Here is an 8,664-nt window from a genome sequence, read left to right on the forward strand (position 1 = left end):
TTCCTTTGTGGCTGTCTGAAAATCGGTAACAGCCCCCTCTTTAAAGGCCTGTCTCTTTTTCCTTAAACAGGATTTGACGCTTTTAGTGACCCATGGCTTATTGTTAGCGTAGACTTTAACGCGCTTACGGGGTATAATCATGTCTTTACAAAATACTGCATAAGAGCTAATAACATCCACCAAAGCGTCAAGATCATCTCCTAACTGTAATGTTGCATTCAATGAAGCCAAACCTGTTGGAACTTGAAACTGACTATGAAGAAGAGCGAATACCAGCCAACCCCACAGTGATCAGTGATTATCAACAAGGCAGAACTTCCACAGCCACCCTGTCGGCCACGTGCAGCTGCAGTTTATCTGTTTGCTGTCTCAGTAACATGCAGCATTATTGGTGCTTTCATACATACGCTGTGTTTTCTCATGAAAAGTCATGCCCCGTCTTTACACGCGATTCTGTCTTTCACCTGCATCCTCTCTGCTATTCAGACATCTCAGTTTCCTGAAACAGTCCGACTGATCGAGACTCTACCAGCACACAGTGCAGACTCTGTCAGTGTGACACATTTGGTCAACTGGATTTATTCCTCAGAGGACAAAACCAGAACAGAGATCCCTCCATCACGTAGATCTGTAAAGACCTCGGGTTAAGTTCAGGGACCAACCAGGTGCAGGATGGCTCCACGTGTCAGGTTAGGAGGGCTTTAAACTCTACATGGTGTTAAGTGTCAGTCAGCTTTTTTCTTTTACAGCCAGAGGTCTGCAGAGTGTTTTTGGACCTTCACAGGAGAAGTGAAACGTGCTCCGCTGTTTGAGGGCTGTTGAGGTATGAAGTGAAAAAATACTCAAATAAGAACAGACAGCTGCTCTTGTATGCGCTCCTACTTCCAGGTACCAATTAAAATCGGGCTCTTGGGCATCTGCCAGTCGGAGGTATGACTGACTGACTCCCCACCCCCATGACTTCTTCTTTTTGATGGAAGCTGCCTCACAGCTCTGCTCTCGCTTTATAGCTTTTTTCCTGCGTGATCGTTAGCAGAGCTCAATGACTGTGACCCCTGACCCCTGCACGGTCAGCTCCAGTCACCATCCCAAATTATTCACCTGTTCTCATATATAAATTAGTGCTTCGGGGCTTTATTAGGGGGACTTTATAATGAGGCTGAGAGTAACATTACTCTGTGAGCTTCGTGGCAGGGCAGCTTGTTTTTTTATTTGAGCTGAAAGTCCAGCTTCCTCACAGTAATCTGATGAAAATCAGCAGTCTGGGCCTTTCTGGGGTGTGTTTAACTTGAAAAGCAGATGTTAAGCCCTTTAAGCAGCTTTCACAGCTGAAATTCAGATGCTGGATTTTGTCAGGGTGAGGCTACAATGGTGACCTCTGTCTGGAAAGGTCATGGCCTCCAAACTAACCCCATTCACACCCAGAGTGAAGCTGGAGCGTGGAGGCCTTTAGCTGAACGGTTATATCTGAGTGAGTTACAGTGTGGTAGGACTTAACCCGGCCTCGATGACCGACATCTCTGAGTGAAACCTCAAACAGAGAGTCCGTCAGAAATAAGGAGTTGAGGAAAGAGTGAGTGAAATGATTTAATGTTCTGGGTTTGATCAGAAATGTGTCCGACCTTTACTCTGAGCTCTGCTCTACAACAAAAGCAGAGACGCTAACCTCAGCAGGGGGTTTCAAAGAGAAACGTCCAATCTTCCCCGGTTCAGCGTACACGTGGGACTCCTCACCGTTCTGAGTCATAGGTGATCGTGACCAAAGGCAGATGAGAGCTGCGGTCCGGACATCAGCCTCGGCCTGCCATACCGGGCAAAGTAAGGTGGCCTGGCCTGCTGCGCGGAGACAGTTTTCTGTGAGAGAGACACTAAACAGGCTGGATGTGGAAAATCTGAGCTCTACTGTTCAGTTTTATAACTGGTGGTTTATTAAATGTTAACATTTTCAGAGGTTTTTCTGGTTTTAGTGGTCAGTATCATGCAACGTCAAACTGGGCTGTGTGTGTCCACCAAATCAAATGAGCTTTATTCAAGTACACACACACACGTGTGGTCACAGTGCGCTGACACGGCCAGAGAAGTTCAAAGATTGATAAATCAACCAGAGCTTCCCCACCTGACCTACACTATCTTTAACATATTTAATGAAGCCATGCAAACTTTTACCTCCAAATCTTTTTACTGTTTGGAGCCTTTGAAGGTTTTATTTTCATTTTTGAGCCTTCGCAACTTAATGAGGGTTCATGGATAACAGCTGCTATCATGTGTTGGTAAAAATGAACCTTTTTCAGACACCTATCCCACTGAACACGACCCCTCAAAGTTTACCCAGAATGCATTATTTTGCCTTAAGAAAACAATCAAAAGGCAGGCTGTCCAGGATGTACACATCTGTACATCTGTCCAGGAGAGTCAAGGAGGCCATTTACGTGAAAAGGGAAAGACCATCTCTGAATCGAGGAGGGGGCCTAAGGGTACATCTTTCACCATCTTACAGTGCTGTGATTGCAGCCATTCCCCAACTCTCTGTGAATGGTACTCATGGTCATTGATCAGTGGTCATTGATCAGTGGTTGTTGATCAATGGTCATGAGAATTTGCATAATTATGATGAAGGTGACCTCCCAGCCCATTGTTCCTTCAGTGGGCTGGTTTCAGTCATTATGCACATGTACTGTTTTGGGGATTGGGGAAACCTGCAGTCAGCTGAGACTGAAGAAGTCACTTGGATGAGTGACGAAACGTTTCTCCCACAAAACGCTACGTCCAGATGAACAGAATGAACCTTTGGAGAAAAGTCTGACTAAACTATAGCAGTACCTGCAATTTTCAGAGTTTTTTTCAGCTATCTGCTGTCCTAATGACTCAAAAATCATGTGATTGACACTCGACCAGCCCCCACGACTGTGTGCACTTTTATTTAATTTGCCAAAAATCTGCCCCAAGTACACTAACCTGTTTTTTTTCCTTTAAACTGAACGTTACTGCAGCGTTGCACAATCACACGTTTTTCCTTCATGTCCTTTTCCGTCTGCAGACTAACGACATCTGTGATCAAAATAAGACAGCTCCCCTCCCACCCACGCCCGACAGCCACAGCTTTTACATGCTGCTGTTAAACTCTGTTCGAGCTCTGTTTTACAATCAAAGCTTTTACTGTTGGAGCATCTGTGAGAGATGTGGCGCTGCACCACTGAAGGCCCTCATAAAAACTCTCACGTCACAGATATGTATGTGTGTGTGTGTGTGTGTGTGTGTGTGTGTGTGTGTGTGTGTGTGTGTGTGTGTGTGTGTGTGTGTGTGTGTGTGTGTGTTACAGTGGCTGTGAGAGACATTTTTAACCCCTTTACACCCAGCGTTTACCAAAACAGATCACCTGAACAGGTACGAAGCCACTGTGTGAAGGTATGAGTCATGTGATGTGAGGTTGCGGGACTGTTTAAATCACACAGGGTCACTCTTGCCTCACAGCACTGTATTTACAGAAGTTCCACAGGATGCTAACAGGCAGCAGCTATCAGTCAATCAGGCTCGTTCGGACTCGGTGAGGAAGAGGAGGAGAAGTGTGTCGCTGCTCTGGTAGGCATGTGTGTGTTTGAATCAGGGTGCATGTAACCTCATTTTGCCCTCTCAGCACTGGTTTTTGATCCTGTGTAATCTTCTGTGAGACATTAGCTCAGTCCCATCAAGAGCCCAGCAGGCTGGACTAATAGCTCCCAGCTAACTATCCATCTCTCATTTATGGCGGGTAGTTTCAGCCACCCTTCCAGCTACGTCTTTATCTCAACAAGTCATTACAACCATGTTATCAACGCTGTCATTAAATGGCCCTGGAGAAATGACCCATTGGTCCAGACGGAGCGCTTGGCTTTGAAATACCAGCAGAACATCCACTCCTAAAAAACACGAAACTCCATTTACTAGATTTCTAGTAAATCTATTACATCCCATCAGAGATGTGGCATCTGGTTACTCCACCTCTGACGGGATCACCAGCTAACATACAGCATGTGCCGGCCTGGCTCCAGGTGTATCCAGGGTAAAATCCTTACCAAGTCAAACATGCCGACCAGAGAACGGGCAGACAAGCTGCTGTTCCAAATCCGCTAAGGCATCGAACAAAAGAAGAAGAAGAACAAGAAGGAGATACGGCTGTTCTCCAGGGTCACGGCAGCCAAATTACAACTGGACACAACACAGACTCTGTGAGGTCAAGCCAGGTTCAGGGCAAAAGGGAAAGTGTGCTTTTAGAGAAGTTATGTGTTTTTGTCCTTAAAGGTTATCTCGCCTCCATCGGTTTCAAACACCATGACTCAGTTTGCAGGCGGACACGGGAGCACCTCAGCGCCTTCTAACCCTTATTTCAAAACCATCAAATTATTAGCGCACTGCAGAGGCTGATTTAACTGCTCATACAGTAAATCAGCTTGAGGACAAATATGAAGACAAGGCCGAGAAACTTTGGCTGAAGCTCAGGACGTCAGCCTGCATGCGCTGACATGTGCTCCTTCACTCTCCTCCCATACAAACGCTCGGAGCGAAACCTGTCAGATCACACACTTCACACACTCACACTTTCATCTCTTTTCTAAAACGTGTCATTTATTCTCTGTGTTAAACCTCAGACATCCTCCCAAGGAGAGATGCTGCCCTCGGAGAAAACCTACATGTGCTTTAAAACTGAAGCAAAAACTGAACTTTTCTCACATGTGAGCTTCATGTAGTTTTCAGCTCCTCTGTCCTGTTTAAAGCTCCTCCTGGCTACTGTTTTGTGACACTGAGGTGCTAAATAGTGGTATTATTCTTCACAATAAACAGCAAGCAGCGTGGAAACCTTACCTGACGTCCAGTTAGACGTCTTTTCCAGGAATTCCTCTTTCTCCTCTCCCGTCACGCTTCGGAAACTTTAAAAGAAATCCTTTGCTCGCACGGCGACAGCCGTCGTCCTCCCATCACAGTTTGGTGCAAAGTTCATGAGAAAAAGAAGACGAGTGTACAAACATGCAGAGTTACAGGAGTGAGTCTCAGCCTGAGCGCCTTCAGAGGATCTGCACCAGACACACACCTCAGCACTCCCTCAGGATCTCATCTCCACCCACTTCTTGCACTGTCCCTCCTCTCTGTCAGTGCAACACACACACACACCCTCCATGTGCCCAGATCGTGGGCTGCCCCCCCTTTCTTTGCCTGTGGGTTCAGGCCTTTGGGCCTCAGCCAGCACTGAGCCTCTGTGGTGAGTGCATATGTGTGTGTTTCTGATCCTGTACATCCAGTCTCTTCATTTTTAACATTTCTCTTATTGCAAATATGATTTTTCCTGAAGGGTAAAAACAAATCTGAGGACAGAGCTCACAGACCTTCAGCCAAACCCAGAATTCAGTAAAACATTTCGATAACACTTTCTGTTTAATCCACAGATCTGAGACACTGATCACGTGACCTCAGTGACCTGCTGAGGAGGTTTGGATGTAAAAGCTCATTGATGTACTCTGGTGATTGTCCATGCAGAGGTCTGAAAGTTGATAGCAGAAGTGGGCTTGATGGGTTGATGGGCAGCAAGTCTGAATGTGAGCACTCTGAACAACCTGGGAGGTTGGTAAAGACAACACAGTGATTAACTATAATCCAGATGTGATGAAATAAAGGCACCAATAATAATCTCCACCTCAGAGCCTGACACAGAGGAACTCAGCTTGGTAAAAAGTGAATAAAACAAGAGTGAACCAGAGATCTAATGTGAGCAGAGTCAAAGAGTCCTTTGTTGCCTAAACCATCATTGTTTGTGATAAATAACAGTAATATAGTTCAAGCTGCCCAGCAATACATGGGTAATAAAAATCCAATAATGTGTTTGATTTTTACATAATGAGAACATTTTACAGGTGCTTTTTCCTTCTATGGAACAATGGAGCTTCAGGAGGTGCAGGGGAATCAAACAGCCCCTGGCTATGTCCAGATGTTGCAGAGAGCATGTCCTCATGACCCTCACCTGTGTGGTAACCTCTGGGTTTTTCAGCAGGACAACGCTACATTACACAATGCCCGCAGGACAAAAGACTTCTTCCATGTCAATAATATCACTCTTTTGGACCATCCTGCTTGTTCCCCTGACTAAATTCAATTGAGAACATTTGGGGATGGATGGCAAGGGACGTTTACAAAAATGGACAACAGTTCCAAACAGTAGATGCCCTTCATGCGGCCATCTTCACCATTTAGAGAAATGTTCCCACTCCCCTCATGACAATGCTTGCATCAACAACTTTGGGAACAGTAACGGTGGAGCTACTCATTACTGAGTTCATGTTTGGAACTTTGATTTCTGTTTTGGGGGGTTTACAGGGTTTTTTTGGCAGTGTGGTCCTAAACTTTTGATCAGCTGTAAAATCTGTTGTAGTTTAAGTGTTGTTTTCATTAAACTGCATGCTCAAAAAATGTTCTGTGTCACTCCCATTTCTTCTTGTTGCATATTGAAGCTCTACTTTGAACCTTGTTAAGATCCAACCATGCAAATGATGTTTTTTGCCATTTTTCAAGTGGTCTTAAACTTTCAATCGGAACTGTATAAGCAGGATTACATATTTTACTTTAGTACAAAATTTTTGCAAAACACAAAATTATGTTTAAACTGTTGTGCAGCTCCACTCCTTCCACATGATAAAGCTGTAATGCGACACGGGGCTGCACGTGAGCCTGACAATCATAACCAAATATTCTGATATCCTGATGAATAGTTAGCTGCTCAGCAAATTTCACTGAATTATGACAGATTCATACTACAGCTGTTATTAGTTGTCTGATTGACTGTAAGCAGAAGTCCTCTGCATCCCTCTTGTTGCACTGTAAAGTACATAGACTGCAATTGTGTAAATAGGCTTTTAGAATGTTTATAACATCTAATTATTTTCTTTTTCATGGCTCAGCATTTAATTTAGTTTTACCACCGATTCCTTCTTGTTACTACAAAACTAACAAAGTTGACTGTGACTCTGTTGCCTTGCTGATAGTGGTGGGTGAGACTAACAGTTGAGTCATTGTGGTCTTCAGTTGGAGCAGAGAATCGGCGGGCTTTGTGTTACTGCTGTGCAAACACTACAAATAATCTGAGTGCATACAGATTCAAACGTCTGGCCCCGGGCCATTAATGGCTGGAAATGAAACAGAGAACAATCAGGGCTGTGGGGGTGGTATCTGCTCTGTGCTACATGACTGAATAAAGACGTATTAAGTCTCTCCTGTCATATAAACTCTGAAAAATGGAAAAGGGCTTACCGTGGCCTGTGAGGGACACAAATCACACTTATCTGTCAGCACAGGTCGACTCCAGTACAACTTATTACAGAGAGGTATAATACAGTAATGATAACACTATCAGCAATAATGATCCTCTGTAGTTTTCTTTTTGAAGTCAAAATAGTTGGAAGGAGAAGTCACAAAGAGGGATCATTGTGTGAGCCAAATAAACCTGTGCTTTATGCAGTTTGTTTGCTATAATTCGTCTCTCCGAAGGAAAAGATGTGACTGTGACAGAAATCATTTCAGGTAAGCAGAACAAACAGCTACCATATGGCAGATTGCATGGGCTCCACGACCCTTAAGCAGAAGAGAATGGGTGGATGGAGAGCAAACAGAAGTACTGAGCCATTCTGAGACCAGAATAAAACATTGCTGCATGCTTTGGTGCCTGAGCGCCTGGCGTGTACAGCTACAATGATGAGAAAGTTCATGTGACAACGCCATCTACACAGGCGGTGTAGCTAAGCTAGCTGGCTCTCTGTTAAATGCAGAATCAAATTTAAAATCCTTCTCTTCACATTCAAGCTCTTATAATAATCCCATCTTGACCATGACCTCATAATCACTGTATCACCCCAACAGAGCACTTCACTCTCAGCCTGCTGGTTTAGATCCAATTTATTGTTGTGTTCTCTTTATTAATGTCCCACATAGTAAAATTGGTATGGCCCACACAATGTGCTTACACATGGCCCACATACTGCAAAGAATGATGGCCCTTTGGTGGCCCAGATCTGGTTTGCCAAATGTGGCCCAGACATGGGCCAGCACAAGGCCAGTTGCAGACACACTGGTGGTCCTGTGCTGGCCCATGTGTGGATTACCTCTGGCAAACCAGATCTGGACCACCAAAAGGCCGTCATTCTTTGCGGTATGTGGACTATGTGTAAGTTGTGTGCAACCACGGGTCAGTTGCAGACACACTGCTGGCCCTGTGCTGGCCCAGAACAGTTTCAGCTCTGGCCCCGAACAGTTTCAGCTCTGGCCCCAGATGTCAGCCTAATGTGTACCTTAATTAAGCAATGTGATAACAACATGTGCATAATAGTGCAAAAGTAGCATGACAAAACTCTGTTTAGTCAGTGAATGGACTGATTCATATATAGCATTTTTCAACTCTCCCAAATTACTCAAAGTACTCTATAGAACATGCCACATTCACCCAGTCACACACTTTCTCTTAACTGAGTGCTTCCTAACTACATTCACACACACAACATGCAGACTGGAGAAGCCAGGGATCAAACCACTAACCTTCCGATCAGTAGGTGACCTGCTCTACCGCCTGAGCTACAGCCACCCACTGGCAAAGATGAGTAAACCCTCACTAGGTTTTGGATAAAGTGTACACTCACAAACCTGTCAAAC

At 44.7% G+C, this 8,664-nt stretch overlaps 1 protein-coding gene across 1 annotated transcript in view; it reads right to left on the reverse strand.

The window, feature by feature from the left end:
- Positions 1-5,086, reverse strand: part of fat2 (FAT atypical cadherin 2) — a 93,907-nt gene extending 88,821 nt beyond the window's left edge. Inside the window, exon 1 of the mRNA XM_005741232.1 lies at positions 4,840-5,086. The gene's annotated coding sequence lies outside the window, so the exon portion shown is untranslated. The remainder of the gene's footprint in view (positions 1-4,839) is intronic.
- Between the last annotated feature and the right edge of the window lie 3,578 nt (positions 5,087-8,664).

The sequence above is a fragment of the Pundamilia nyererei genome, unplaced genomic scaffold, assembly GCF_000239375.1.
Source record: "Pundamilia nyererei isolate P.nyererei 1_Seehausen unplaced genomic scaffold, PunNye1.0 scaffold00108, whole genome shotgun sequence".
NCBI lineage: Eukaryota > Metazoa > Chordata > Actinopteri > Cichliformes > Cichlidae > Pundamilia > Pundamilia nyererei.